Genomic DNA, 16,223 nt, shown 5'->3' on the forward strand with positions numbered 1-16,223 from the left:
AGGTCAGTTTTTTTACTTTTAGTTCATTTCTTCCTATTGCTTGATATTTAACTGTATGGATATATTTTATTACTGTGCCCCTGAGAGGGCCTGGAGGCACCAGCATCCTAGTAGCAGTGAGCACACCTAGTACCCAGATCTTCTTATACTTTCTTAAAGGGATAGTACATACTTCCTTGGAGAAACAGCTGCTTCTAGGACTTGGACAGGAAATATCCAGGACTTCTTGTAGTGCCAGAAGGTAAGGACATAATAAAACAAACAAACAAAGGAACAAAACTACCACACTAAAAACCTATGAAAATGGTGGGATATGTCAGGGACACAGCAGCCAATGAAAAGAGCTCCCAATGACCAAACCTGGAACAATTTGAGCAATAAAATGTAGTACTGGGTTATAATTCAACATGCAAAATAAATAGCCATGAGTCTATACCTACATAAATAAAGGGTTAAATAAATTTTGAAATGTCAGGAAAGAGCATCTCCCGTGGATTCAGTGGACATTCTCCCTCAAGGAGGGCAAAGCTGCCCATGTCTTAATTTGGTCTGTGCTTAGTAATTTTCTTCCAGTGACTATAGTATGGAAATGGGCAGGAAGAGTAACTTGACAATGAAGAAACCTGACAAACACTAGCTTAGCCAGGTGATCAACGTCAACATCAACAATATGTCATGTTGATAACATGTACCTTTGATATGATATATTGAGAATGGCACTTTACCTGTGTTGACCTTCCTTTCAAAAATCAAAAGCCCCAATCTAACCCTAAGAAAAGCATTAGCCAATTCCCAGTTGAAGGTCATTCTACAAAACACCTGACTTGAACTTCTCAAAATTGTCTGTGTTATCAAAAACAAAGTCTGAGAAACTGTCACAGCCAAGAGCAGCCTAAGGAGATGTGATGACTAAATGTAATGTATCCTGGATGGGATATCAGAACAGAAAAGGGCTGTTAGGTAAAAACTAAGGAAATCTGGATAAAGCATGGATATTAATATACCATTCTAATATGTTAATAGGGGAAACTAGGTGTGGGAAATATGGGAACTCTGCACTATTTTTGCAAATCTTTTATAAATCTAAGACTATTCTAAAAGAATAACTAAAAAAGATATATGCAAAAAAAAAAAAAAAAAGTGGAATAGACTAGGAAGTAAGTGCCTTAATACCCAATGTAGATCTAACAGGACAAGTCAACAGTGAAAAACAAGATGGATTTAACATTTTATAGAAAACAAAATTGTACAAATAGTAGGGAATATATGTTTTCTCAACTATTGATTTCTTTATAAGAAGTTCACTTGGGGCAAGAAAATCTATGTAAACTATAAAACAGAAATTTTAAACACTACATTCTTAGAACTACTGTGTTCTAGAAACACTGTTATTTAAATGTATAACAATAATTGAAGACTAAAAACTATTTACATTTAAATTTAAAAATCCTAGAATATATTTTATACACAATATTTATAAATAGTACTTATTAAAATTTGTACAACATAGTCAAAGATTTAATTTATCAGAAAATAGTGCTATGTTCTCTATTCTAGAAATAATTTAAGAGAAAACAAACTAACTAATCTAAAACTTGGGAAAAGGACTCAGAACCAAAGGAAAAGAGAAAAAAAGTAAATACTGGAAATCGAATAAAATTGCACTGATCCTAAAATATTTCAACTAAATTCATATCAACATTATCTTAAGAAAATAAAACAAAGCAGCAAAATTAGAAATGAAAAAGGAAATTTAATACAGAGGAATCTAAAAAATATTAGGGAAAGTGAGCAAAATGAGTAGAGCCCCAGAAAGATTTTCTTCGAAAAAACTTCATTGAAATACAGTGTCATTTGGTAAATATTGAGCATCTATTAGATGTCAGGCACTGCTGTGTATGCTGCAGATATATGTTGAACTAAACATCTTTGCTTTCATTGTGTGCTTACGTTCTAGAGGAGGGAAATAATGCAAATAAATATGCCAGATAGAGCGCTGGTGTATTAGGAAGCTGTGTTCGTTTGCTTGGGCTGCCATAACAAAGCTCCACAGACTGGGTGGCTTAAGCAACAGAAATTTATTTCCTCACAATTCTGGAGGCCAGAAGTCTGAGATCAAGGAGTTGGCTGGTTTGGTTTTTTTGAAGTTGCTCTCTTTGGCTTACAGATGGCTGCTTTGCCCCTCTGTCTTCACATGGTCTACCCTCTGTGTCCTCTTATAAACACCAGTCATAATGGATTAGAGTCCACCCTAATGACCTTATTTTACCTTAATTACCTCTTTAAAGGGCCTATCTTCAATGTAAGGCCTAGAATGTATATGCACCATTCTGCTCATAGCTCATTGGTTGAGCCAGTCATATGGCCCTACCTAATCACAAGAGTTACAGGGTGGGAGCAGGTATTTAATGAGCTGTAAATGTCTCTGTTACAGATGGTAACAAGTGCTAAGAACAAAACCCAAGCAGAGTAGGGTGACACAGATAGGACTGTTGTTTTAGAAAGAGTGGTCAAAGATAGCCATTTATACCCAAATAGACACTTCTCCAAAGAGGACATACAGAAACATATGAAAAAATGCTCAAAGTCACTAATCATCAGAGATGCAAATTAAAACCACAATGAGGTGTCACTTCACACCTGTCAGAATGGCTCCATCAACAAGTCAATGTACTACAAGTGCTGGCGAGGGTGGAGAAAGGGGAGCCCTAGTACACTGCTGGTGGGAATGCAGACTGGGGCAGCCACTATGGAAAACAGTGTGGAGGTTCCTCAAAAATTAAAAATGGAGCTGCCTTTTGACCCAGTGATTCTGCTCCTAGGAATGTATCCTAAGAATCCTGAAACACTAATCACGAAGAACTTATGCGCCCCTGTGTTCATTGCAACACAATTTACAATAGCTAAGATCTGGAAACAGCCCAAGTGCCCATCAGTAGGTGAGTGGATAAAAAGCTGTGGGACATTCACACTGTGGAATACTACGCAGCAGTAAAAGAAGGATCCCTTACCCTTTGAGACAGCATGGAGGGACCTGGAGAGTATTATGCTAAGTGAAATAAGCCAGGCAGAGAAAGACAAGCACCACATGATCTCACTCATATGTGAAATGTAATAAAATAAACTGATGAATGAAATAGACCCAGAGACATAGAAGCATGGAACAGACTGAGGGATCTCAGGAGGAAGGCAGGGATGGGGGAGTGGGCGGGGAGAGATTAATAAAAAAATTTATATGTTTATAAGCATAACCCATGGACACAGATATTGTTATGGGGAAGGCCTAGGGGTGGGGTGGATGTGGGATGGAGGGGATCAATGGGGGTAAAAAGGGGACATCTATAATATTTTCAACAATAAAGATTAAAAAAAAAGCCATTTATGAGAAAGTTACACTCAAGTAAAGTCCCAAAGGAAATTAGGAATTGGGAAAAGTGTTCTGTGCCTGAGGAAACCAGAAATAGCAAGGAGCCAGGTGGCTAGAGCAAAGCAAGTGAGGGGCTTGCTTTGGAAATAAGGGGCTACTTCATAGAAGATTTTATAGGTAAGAATTTTGGATTTTATTCTGATTTGGGAAATACTGGGGGTTTACATAATTGGACTTGTTTTGAAAAATCACTCTGTTGGTTATGTAGAAGAAAAGACTATAGGAGGCAAGGATGGAAGTCAGGAGATGGAAAGATCCAGCAGTCATCCATGTGGGGAGTCATGGGGCTGGAGCTGAGATGTAGCACTTGCCTGGACGATTTTCATCCCTTCTTTCGCCTCCTCAAACCACCAGCACCTTTCTCCGTCTCCTCACTCTCATCATCTTATTTGATTAAGCTGTGAACACTGGAAAAAGCAATTGCACATGCATTTAACAATAAACCTACAAAGCTCTCTGTATCTGTGCCTGCCCACTCCCTCCTTCACCTATCTATGGATGATGCCTCCAGACTACTCAAGATTTTCTTCCTACAGTTTTCACACACAACTGCATCAATAGTTTCTCATTACTGGACCATTCCTATTAGTGCAGAAATATTTAAACAGAAAGCCTAACCCACAATCTCTTGTTTGCTGTTGTTCCATTTCCCTGGTCCTCATAGCAAAAAGAAATATATCCATTTGCTGTCACCATTTATCTCTATAATCAGACATGCATCCCCACCAGTTTATCTTAATTGCTCTGTTCTCCAACTCTGGATGATCTCTACACTGCCAAATCCAAAGGTCAGTTTTTTTCTGTCCTAGGTCAGCGACTTTCAGTGATTTTCAAACTATGGCCACAACTGTTACTTGGTCAAAAAAAAAAATCAATGGATTTGGGAGAATTTTTTTTTGCAAATTAAGTTTCTATTTAATTAATTACATTATATTGAAATATAAAATTTGTTGAAACACTCCTACATTCCTGCTTCCTTTCTTTCTTACCTCACACCAAAATTAGCCCCATACAGGGAGCCAAATTTATTTATGCTCAATAAACATGTATGTATACTTGGTGGGAGGAGAAATTTTTAAAAAAATATATCTTTATTTTTTAATATATCTTTAAAAATATATATATATCAGAGAGAGGAAGGGAGAGGGAGAGAGAGAGACAGAAACATCAATGATGAGAGTCATTGATCAGCTGCCTCCTGGACGCCCCTGACTGGGGATCGAGCCCGCAACCCGGGCGTGTGCCCTGACCAGGATCTCCTGGATCCTAGGTCGATGCTCAACCGCTGAGGCACACCCAGCTGGGTGGGAGAAGAAATTATAAAAAGTAGAACAGATTAAAGTAGAAAAGAAAGAAAACAGTACATTACACACAGGCAGGGTAAATTTGCTTCTTGAAAATTTTAAGTTATGTGCATGTATTTGGTCAGTATGTGAAATGTATTTTGTATCCTGGGTTGAGGTCAGAAGGTATGAAAGTTACTGCTCTCTGTGATCTCATTCAATCCTGTAGCTTTAAACACCACTGACCAATCAATTTATATCTCTATATCTCTCCTTAGAATTCCAGTGTCTTCCACTCAGTTGCTAATGGCACATCTCTATTTGCATGTCTAATAGGCATGTAAAATTTAGCATGTCCAAAATGAAGTTCTTGACATTCACCCCCCCCCCCCCGCCCCCCACCCCAAGTGCACATTTCCCTCTTCTCCATCTAAATAACAATTCCCTTCTTTTGGTTGTTCAGGCCAAAAACCTTACAGTCATCCTTCACTCTGTTTTGCACCTTCACCTCCAATTGATCTGCAAATGCTGCCAAATGCTATATGTGAAGGAAAACTGTAACCGATGCAGGGTAGGATGGCCAAAAAAGATGGATATAATGAACCCACATCTTTATGATTATTAATAAAAAGGAAAAGGCGCTTAGACTTGGAATCATGAAAGGTAAATTCAACGCTAGCTCTACCATGTTAGAGCTTTGTAGCCCTTTAGTAGGCTAGTGTTTGTTTCTTTGTTTGCAACTCTCTCATCACTCCTTACATTCATCATTCTAGTGGAACGTTGTGTTAGGTGACATGCCATTATAGAATCATAAACATTTGCAGTATATCTTATCATACACACCGATGCATTTTGCTGTTTGCAGTGAAACCCTAAGTAAAAAACTGGAAGTGGTTAGATATGTTTAACCACTTGGTGGACAGTCAGGTTGACGGGCTCTTGGGTTAACACTAGTCACTTGGCTCAGGCCTGACTTCTTTCTTTCCCACAAATTCTAGGCGAGGGCAGCTATTTCCCTATGTGGGCTGAGGCAACCGAGAGGAGTCTATTAGGAGTCACCATCACCACACACAGGATTTGGGATTAACCTGCTGCCACAAGGCTAGTACTGCCCTTGAAGTGACCACTTCATCACCAATGAGCAATCTTCTAAGGCAGCCTTCCAGTCTAAATTCAAAGACTTCCCAGTTGCGCTTAGGTTCCTTGCTGGTAATCCTGTCAACCAGTTCAGGTGGCAAGAATCCAAACCTAGGACCTGGACACGTTCCAGTTGTCAGCTCCCTTTCCCTTCGGACTCTGAACTTATTACTACCCTCTTGCCAAAGGCTGTATATGTTTAACATTTATTGATTACTGTGTTGGCACTTTCAAGTGTTGTTCCAGTATTATTTCATTTCACCTTCATACTACTCTGTTCAGGAGCTAAAAGAAGAGAGAGGCTCATCTGGCCAGTGAAGTCACTGGGCCTGGCCCTGCCATATAAAGTTATCAACTTAAATATTAGCCTGCTATATTTCATCAAACATTTAATTGAACTTACTGAATTTCGAGTCCGGCCTGTGGTTGCCTTGGCAGGGCCAGACCAAATGGCTTTGCGGGGACATAAAGGCTCCCAACCCTGGCCTGGAGAGTAAGGGCTGGGCCAGGACTCCCCAGCACGCCTCCGAGCTCTGCCCAACGCTCAGCCCCCTCGGGCTCTAGGAAGGTCCTTCGCCTCCGCTGGCCCGACGTCGGGGTTCCCCACCCACAGGTCGACGCTTTTGCTTTCCAGGAGTGGTTGAGGCGTCAGCCGTACACACGGGAGATACTGTTCTGCCTTCGTGGAACATCTGCTGCCCAAAGCAGCAAAAAGGTCAGCCAGGCGTGGCCGCTGGCCTTGTAACCTACTTCCCATAGGAAAGCGGGGCGTGGAGGAAGTTCAGCGGGGTACCTCGCACCCTGCACGGCCGCGCTCCAGGTGCGCCGCAGAAACGGAGAGGCGGCCAGTCCCCGCCGGCCGCCGAACAGCGCTGCTCACGACCCGCTCAAGCGCTTCCTAGGAAATGAGGGACTTGCCGTCTTTTCTGCGGCTCGCAGCGGGCTCCATGTAAGAGCCTGGCAGGGGCTGGACTGCGCCAGTTTGATGGGGAACTGGACTCGGCAGAAACAGTCACTAAAAGTGACATAAGTTTGATGACAAAATCTGAAAGCTGAATGAAACACTTACTTGGATATGTTTGTATTTACACATACGAAGCTAATTCCCGTGAAAGCTATAAAATAAAAGTTGGAAGTTCCGCGAGCCCTCCGTGTGCACGGCGGGGGCGGGGGCAGGCCGCGCGCACAGCCGCGCCCGGGTCAGGGCGCAGGAAACGGCCCCGGCATCCGCGCTCCCGCCGCCCGGCAGCCCGGGGCGAGGGCGCGTCTCCACGCCGCCCCTGGAAGCGGACGGCTCACCGCCCGAACGCGCTCCCTCCCGCCCGCCCCGACGGCGGCGCCCAGGCCCCGGTGCCCGCCAGCCCAGCGCGCCGTCGCCCGGCAACGCCTTCCCCAACCGGCGAGCACGTGACGCGCGCGTCACGTGACGGGCCCCGGCGTCCTCGGGCCCGGCGGTGTAAACAGGCCCGCGGCGCCGGAGCTGCGGCCTAGCTGCGTCTGCGTGTCCCGCGGGTTCCCGGCGGCCCCGGCGGCCGGGGCGCGAGCGCTGCGCCGCCTGAGGTAACCGCGACGGCCGGAGCCCACGCCGGGCGCCACGCCGCGCGCAGCCGCCGTGCCCGCGGCGGCCGAGCGGGCGCGCCCGCGCCGGGGGTGTGGCTGCCGGCTGTGGGCCCCGCGACAGGTGGGCCGGGCGGGTGCGCCGGCGGTTCCGCGCCGTCCCGGGCCCGGCCCGAGGCTCCAGGCCGCCCGGGGGCCAGGCCGAGCGGGAGCCGGGCCGGGGCTGGGGCCGGGGCCTCGCGCGTCCAGGGCCCGGTGGGCAGCCGGCGGGGTTCCCCGTGGGAGTCCAGCCCCGAAGGGTCCTCGGACCTTGGGCAAGTCAGTCCTGGCCCTCGGCCCGTTTCCCTAATCCGTGAAAGGAAAGTCCGGACTGGGACCGTCCCCTTCTGACGTGTGGATCTCGAGAGAGACCTGCCTGCCCTGGAAGCTGCAGAGGGAGAGCATAGGTAGAGAGTTTCCTTTTAATTGCTGCGTTTTTGTTTGTCTTTAAATCTTTCATCTAACAATATTTGGGTTCTTGTTCACCTGGGTGTCATTTTTAATAGAAAACTTACAGTCATAGTGATTTATGCTACTGTCTCTTCAGGCTTTTTTTTTTTTTTTAATGCAACGGAACCTTCTTTCTTAAAACCCTCTTTGGAAGCCCAGTTTGTAAAAAGAAAAAGAAGCCCTTATGTGCTCGCATCACCGGTTGAGAAGCGCTGTTAGAGGAAATGTTTTGCGGTTTTGTCAATTGGGGGGGATTCGGAAGCGTAAGCGCAGTCTCGCTTTTCCTTTGATTTTGTCCGAATGTCTGCCCTGCAGTTAGGCGGTCGTGTATTTCTCATATGCCCTGGGAAAAGCCCCACGTTTCCGACGACGGCTTCCCCGCCCCCGTTCCCCGCACCCCGGCCGCGGGAGGCGAGGGTGCGCTTGCGGCCGCGGGGCCGCGCCTCTGCCGCCTCGGCAGCTCGGGCGCAAAATGGACGTGGAGGGCTTTTCACGGGACTTCCTGAGACCCACGGAGTGGATCAGTTAGGATATTCCCACTGAAAAATGTGAAAAGTGGGTGGGCATGTGAATTGACATAGGTAGAGTCGTGGAATAATGTGCGTACCAAATTTTGAAACGCTGGAGCAAGAGAATTTTGGGTTTTGAGAGGACTGGCTTTAGGCGAAATGCGGTGAATAGGTAAACAATGTGAGGTGGTTTGTGGTGTTGTGCAGGCAGAAAAATCATCAGGAGGATTTTCTTACATTAAGAAAAATGTATAGTTTCCTAATGTGTTTTTGAAAACTAGAAATTTACTGAAACTTGAACTTTGATGTCGAAAAAGGAAAATCATACCCTTTTTTTTAGCTTGCTCACCTTCTGTAAGGAGCCAGAATTGAGGTCCAATGGACCATGACTGGAACCCACGGTGACCTAGTGAAATATATTTTTCTCTTTTCAAAGGTTTAGGCAAGTTACTTCCCTTCCTCGGTTTTTCAGTTTCTCCTATAAAGTGAGGAAGCTGTATTGATTACTGCTCCACGTTTTGGCTTCATTTAGGGTTGTCAGGTAAAACACAGGACAACCAGTTAAGTTTGAATTTAAGATAAACAGTGAATAAATTCTTAGTCTAAGCATTGCCTAGGGCATACTTTACTAAGAAAATTCATTACTTATCTGAAATGCAAGCGTAACTGGGCCTATCTTGTTATTTGCTAACTCTGGCAGCCCTTAGCTCCAACATTTTTTGCACCATTAGCTCCAGGAAGAAATTATAGATGCCTAGATGGGAGTGAATTGATTCATCCAGTCAAGACCACCCATTTGTTAGCAGTAGTAGTGTCTCGTTCTTGAGGAATAGCTCTCTCACTTGTGGCACACACCCACCCCCAGCCCTTTGTTTTCTGCCAAAATCATATAATGTTTACACTTATACTTTTGGTGATAAACAATTGAAATATCTGGAAGAGAAAAAAAAAAGTGCCAAAATATCTAAAAGTAACAAATTGAAGTCCTGAAGTGGCATGTACTATTTTCATTCTATAAAAGGTACTTTATAACCCTACTTGTTCTACAGTTATGCCATTGACTTCAATACATTTTCTAAAGCAGAGGACTGTTCTGGTGGCAAATAATCTTTGAGGACGTTCTTAAGCCTTTTGATTTGGCCTCCTATGAATATAGAAAATGATCACTATATATACTATAAACATTTTATATTTTACTGTTACATTTTGTCTTTGTTATATTTTGAAGAGTTTCAATGTTGACATTACTTTTCAAGAAATAAACATTTTAAGGTTTTTTTAAAAACCAGGCCAGATTCAGTTTCTTAACTCACTCTGAAATGCCTGAGTTTTCTAATTAATTAATTCATTCAATAGTCAACATAAAAACCAAGTGCCTTCTATGAGCCAGACTGATGTGGTCAGTGTTACAGTTCTTCGGATGCTTTTCTCTTATAGAGGAGTTAAATCACGTGCAATCCAAGGATAATATGATGAGGGCCTTTAAGTGATAGAAATACTATGGAAATTGAGAGGTGGATGAGTGCACATCAGGTTGATAGAATGGCAAAACTTACTGGAGAAGGTGGTATTTAATTCAGGTCTTGGTGGTAAAGGTGGGGTGAGGAAGACAGGCTTACAGAAAGGTGAGAAGAAGCAGGAAAGGGCAGGGAATCCATTATTCAGTTCTACAGACTCATGCCACAACTTAGACGAACCCTGAAAACAGTGTGCTGAGCCAGCAATTTTTAGCTGTGTGCCACAAGAATTTTTAAAACCTACAATACCTGACTATTTAGTCAGGGACACTGATCTATTTTCCTTTAGATTGTCAAATAAAAAATAAAAAAAAGACAGCCCACACAACAATAGCCATCCAGTGTGAATGAATCAAAAGTATACTTTTTGTTGTTATCAGGTAGGCAAAGAATATATTTTCGGTGTGCTGCAGAATTTTAGTAATTAGTCGATTTGTGCCATGAGATGAAAAAGTTTGAAAATCTCTGTGCTAAGTAATAAAGCCAGTCACAAGGTCACATATTGTATGATTGCATTTATATGAAATGTCCAGAATACGCAGACTTGTAGAGTCAGAAAGTAGATTGGTGTTTGCCTAGAGCTGGGGTTGGGGTGGGGGAAAATGGGGAATTTGACTGCTAATGAGTAATGGATTTCTTTTTAGGATGGTGAATTGTTCTAAAATTGGTTGTGGTGATGATGGTACAACTCTGTGAATGTGCTAAAAGCCCTTGGTGGAAGGAAAGAGATTAAAAAACAAAAAGGAAAATATGTCCTGTTGTGAGTAGCCCTGTGGAGAGGCCCATGGGGTGAGGAACCAAGACTTGCCCACAGCCACACGATTGAGCCTGGAAGCAGATCCCTCCTTCCCCCTCCTACACAGAGTCGAGCCTTCAGGTTATCCTGCAGCCTGGCCAACAGTTGGCCTGCAACCTTACGATAGACCGTGAGCCAGAGATTCAGGTGACCCATAGTTACTGAGAGATAATAAATGTTCATTGTTTTAAAGCAGAGTTTTGGGGTAATTTGTTATGCACAATAAATAATACATCTTGAGGACAGCAATGCATTATGTATTGCTTTAAATTTTGGTGCTCTGGGAAACTAAATTTGACCCCCTTTTTTTTTTTTTTAAATGTTTATTGATTTCATAGAGAGGAAGGGAGAGGTAGAGAAAGAGATAGAAACATCAATGGTGAGAGAGCCATTGATCGGCTGCTTCCTGCACAACCCCCACTAAGGATCAAGCCCACATCCTGGGCATGTACCCTGACTGGGAATCGAACCTCAATCTCCTGCTGAGGCCATGCCGGCCAGGCAAACTTGAGTCTTTTATCCATCATTTTGTTAACCACAATTTATGACTAGTGGGTAATAATATAATATAGTTCTGAAGTATCCTCTAAATTATTGGGCTGGGCGTTATGTTTAGAATAGTTTAAGTTTGTTTCATTTAAATTTTTAAAAGTTGTAATCTCCTTATGGCGCATTATGAATCTTTATCAACCAGGACAGGCCATTCCTAGACCATGTAGCAGTACAGAGCATTTTTCATATTGTCATCATCTTCTGGTGACTGTTTTATTTATTTTTTATTTTTAAATTTATCTTTATTGTTGAAAATATTACAGATGCCCCCTTTTTCCCCCCATTGATCCCCTCCACCCCATATCTACCCCACTCCCAGGCCTTCCCCATAACAATGTCTGTGTCCATGGGTTATGCTTATAGACATAGAGGTTCTTTGATTAATCTCTCCCCACCCACTTCCCTACCCCTACCTTCCTTCTGAGATCCCTCAGTCTGTTCCATGCTTCTATGTATCTGGATCTGTTTTGTTCATCAGTTTATTTTACTACATTCCATATATGAGTGAGATCATGTGGTACTTGTCTTTCTCTGACTGGCTTATTTCACTTAGCATAATACTCTCCAGTTGCCTCCATGCTGTCCCAAAGGATAAGTGATCCTTCTTTTTTACAGCTGCATAGTATTCCACGGTGTAAATGTCCCACAGCTTTTTTATCCACTCATCTACTGATCTGCACTTGAGAAGAATGTATGTTTTGCAGCTTTGGGGTGGAATCTTCTGTAAATGTCAATTAAATCCATCTGATCTAGTGTGTTTCCTTTAGGGTCACTGTTTCCTTATTTTTTTTTGTCTGGAAGACCTATCAGTGAAATCAGTGGGGGTGTTAAAGTCTCTAGTATGATCGTATTGCTGTCGATCTCTCCCTTAAAGTCCTCTAGAAGTTTTTTATAAATTTAGGTGCTCTTATATTGGGTGCATATATGTTTCTCAGGGTTATATCCTCTTGTTGGATCAATCCCTTTAGTATTAGGTGGTGACCTTTCTTGTCTCTTGTTATGGTCTTCATTTTTGAAGTCTATTTTGATATGAGTGTTGCCACCCGAGCTTTTTTTTTTCCCATTTTTATTTGCATGAAACATTTTTTTCCATCCCATCACTCTCATCCTGTGTGAGTCTTTTGTTCTGAGGTGGGTCTCTTGTAGACAGCAAATATTTGGGTCCTGTTTTCTTATCCATTCAGCCACCCTATGTCTTTTTATTGGAGCATTTAATCCATTTACATTAAAGTTATTGTTGATACATCCTGATTTATTGCCATTTTGGTTCTTTATGCCTATGTTTCTCTCTCTATTTCTACTTCTAATTGTAGCAGTTCCTTTTACATTTCCTGCAATGCTGGTTTGGTGGTGATAAACTCCTTTATCCTTTTTTTTTTTTTTTGTCTGGGAAGCACTTTATTTCACCATCTAGCTTGAATGATAGCCTTGCTGGATAGAGTAGTCTTGGTTTCAGATCCTTGCTTTGCATTACCTTGAATACTTCATTCCATTCCCTTCTGGCCTGTAGAGTTTCTGATGAGAAGTCAGCTGACAGCCTTATGGGAGCTCCTTTGTAGGTAACAGATTGCTTTTCTCTTGCTGCCTTTAATATTCTCTCCTTGTCTTGAATTTTTAGCATTTTAATTATGATGTGTCTTGGGTGTGGGCCTCTTTGGGTTCTTCTTGCTTGGAACTCCCTGTGCCTCTTGAACTTGTGTGGCTTTTTCCTTGACCAGGTGAGGGAAGTTTTCTGCCATTATTTCTTCAAACAGTTTCAATAAATCTTGCTTACTTTCGACCTCCTCTGGCACTCGTATAATGTGAATATTGTTACATTTCATGTTGTCCCACAGCTCCCTTAAACTGTCCTCCTGTTTTTTAATTGTTTTTTCTTTTTGGATCTCTGATTGAGTGATTTTTTTCCTACCCTGTCTTCTAATTCACTGATCCGATCCTCAGCTTCCTCTAATCTGCTCTTTATTCCTTCCAATGTATTCTTTATTTCTGCTATGCCATTCTTCATTTCCTTCGTAGTTTCCATATAATTTTTCATGCTGTTGAGCATCCTTGAAATCTATATCTGAGAGATTGCTTATCTCCATTTCATTTAGCTCTTTTTCTCTTGTTCTTTCATTTGGGGCTTGTTTTTTTGCCTCCCCATTTTGGCTGCCTATTTGGGTTTGTTTCTGTGTATTAGGTAGATCTACTGGGACTCTCAATCTTTTTGGAGGGCCTCTGGTGCAGGCTGATGTCAGAAGCTGTTTGTGACTGGCCCTGAGTACCCTGTTTGGAGCTATCAACAACCCCAGACTTGAGGTCTCCTCTGCTGGGGCTGGGTGCATTTGGACAGGACCAGGATGCACACCAAAGTCTGCTTTTCCAAGGCCAGGGTCCAGAAGCAGATTAGGCTGAGGCCTGTCTCTGCCTGCAGGCTGATTGATCTGATTCTCTTAATGAGTCTCAGGCTGTAGAAACTCCATGGGGTAGGTTGAGCGGTTTTCCAGCAGGATGGGGCAATTGCGTGTCCTCCCCACCTCCCAGGCAAAAGCAGCAAATTGTCTGCCTGAGAAAGATGTCCTCTGCAATATGGGGGAATGACTCGGCACAGGAATCCAGATGGGTGCCTTCTGATCTCAATCTCCAGGGCCCACAACCCTAGATTCTCCTCACATAGCTCCAGTCCTCTCTGCCCTCCCTCTGCTGGAGCCCAAGGTGAGTGGCTGCACACAAAACTGTGCATTGGCTCTTTAAGAGGGTGCTTGCATTTCCAGCCATCTCTCCCTGGCAGACGGAAACCCAGCTGCTTTTCACAGCCAGGTGTTATGTGGGCACCTTTCTCAGTTCTGGTGCTCTTGGCTGGGAAGCGGGGTTTAGGCCCCAGAGTCCTCAGTGGGAACCCCCACAGCTGTGATATCCCTCTGAACCTTCAGCTGCTGCCTGTGGGAGCCCAGCCAGCCCTCTCACTCCTCTGCACTTCCTATGAGTCTCTATGCGGTCTCCCTTTTTCCTCCTTGCTTACGAGAGTGCTCTCCAGCTAGTAGTTTTCAGTTGCAGTTGATTAGTCAGGATGGTTTTTCTGTATTTCAGTTGTAATTCCAGTTTGGTCCTGGGAAAGTGTCTGTGTAGCTTCCACTCAGTCCACCGCCATCTGTAATCTCCCCTGGTAACTTTTATATTTCAAATTATGGATGGCATTAATATATCTTAGGCAGATTTATTTTATTAATTATGACTTTAGCAAGGGCACTAAAATATAATTATGGAGGAAAAACTGCAGTTCCCTAAAAGGCAACCTCTTCTTTCTGGAACCATATGTAAGGAAGTTAAAGAAGGTTTTTATTCCTTTCTTTGAATATTTCTGTATGTCAGTTGAAGAAAGGTTACATGACTATAGTATGGATAAGGGACTCACAGTGAGTTATGAAATTTGATTTTAAATATGAAGACACGTTTCAAAAGTTTTAAAGGATTCTGTCCTTTGTTTTACTTACTTTTTCAAAATGCAAAGGATGTATATTTATTAATTACAAAAATTAACATGCAAAAAGTAAACAAAATACTGTCGTATGAAAAAAATCAGACCATAGAAGTTTTCTCCTAAAAGTTTTATAGTTTTAGCCCTTATATTTAGGTCTATGATCTGTTTTTAGGACTTGATGGGTGTGTAGTGTGGCATGTGGGTCTAGGTTCATTGTTTTCCTTTTTGGATATAATTTTTTTGATATTATTTGTTGAAGATTATCTTTTCCCTTTTGAATTTCTTGTCCTTTCTTTATCTTTTGCCTGTTGAGAATTGCCGTGGCATTTTTGTTGGAAATCAATTTATGATACTTGTGTGGGTCTGTTTTTGGACTCCCTTTTCTATCGATTTGTATGTCTGTCCGTATGTCAATACCATACTGTCTTGCTTTATGTATGGTTTGAAATTGGTTGGTATAAATTCTCCAACTTTGTTCTTTATTTTCAAAGGTTTTATGTATTTTCATAAATATTTTAAAATCAACTTTTTAGTTTCAAAAACTTCTTGGGATTTCAACTGGTATTTCCTTGAATCACTAGATCAATTTGTGGAAAATGGCTATCTTAATATTGAACCTTTCAATCCATGCATGAGATATGTATATCTAATTTCTTCTTTTATAGTCCTCACCTGAGGATATCTTTATTGATTTTTAGAGAGAGAGGAAGGGGGGGGCAGGGGCCTCTCATATGTGCCCTGACCAGGGATCGAACCCTGCAGCCTTTTTGGTGTATGGGATGAGACTCCAGCCAACTGAGCCACCCAGCTCTAATATCTTGCAACATATTTTTTTAGTTTTGTAGTATTCGGGTCCTACACATATTTTGTCAAATTTATATCTTCATTTTTTTATATTTTGATTTTATTATAAAAGGGAGTAAAAATCCTTTTCCATTTGTCTATTGCTAATATGTAGTTGGTTTTTGTATTATCTTTATATCTTGTAGCCATTTTAAATTCACTTATTCTAGTATTCTTTTGCTTAGGGTTTTAAGATTTTCCATACCTACAATCATTGAATAAAGACAATTTTACTTCTTTCTTTCCAATCAGTATACATTCTCTTCCTCTCTTCCCTCTCTTTCTCTCACTCTCACTCTGGATCTCGCTCTCTCCTTCCCCTTTCTCTTCTCTTTTTTGTTTTCTTTCTTGTCCTTATTGCATTGGCTAGGACCTCAGATTCGGTATTATGGTAGAGGTGATAAGCATAAATCCAGGTTTTGTTGCCACTCTGAAGGGGAAAGCATTCAGTCTTATACATGATACAAAAAGCACTAACAATAAAGTTTTTAAAATGTTAAACTTAATAAAAATTAAGACACTTAATAAAAAGAAAAGATATGCTACAAATTGGGAGCAAATATTTGCAATTCATATATCTGACAAAGGACTTTTATCCGGTGAATATAAAGAACCTCTGTAAATCATTAATAAGACGGCAGGCACCCAGTTTA

The 16,223-nt window shown here is 42.2% G+C and overlaps 1 protein-coding gene across 4 annotated transcripts in view; it reads left to right on the plus strand.

Moving 5' to 3' along the window:
• The first annotated feature begins 7,259 nt into the window (after positions 1–7,259).
• Positions 7,260–16,223, plus strand: part of MARCHF8 (membrane associated ring-CH-type finger 8) — a 121,752-nt gene continuing 112,788 nt past the window's right edge. For 2 of the 4 annotated variants that reach the window (XM_081157387.1, XM_081157396.1), the window contains exon 1: positions 7,260–7,407. The gene's annotated coding sequence lies outside the window, so the exon portion shown is untranslated. Of the gene's footprint in view, positions 7,408–7,444; positions 7,851–16,223 lie in introns of those variants that run through there. The other 2 variants (XM_081157389.1, XM_081157388.1) reach the window with 2 other exon arrangements.

This window comes from Miniopterus schreibersii (genome assembly GCF_964146895.1).
Source record: "Miniopterus schreibersii genome assembly, chromosome: 14".
Taxonomy (NCBI): Eukaryota; Metazoa; Chordata; class Mammalia; order Chiroptera; family Miniopteridae; genus Miniopterus; species Miniopterus schreibersii.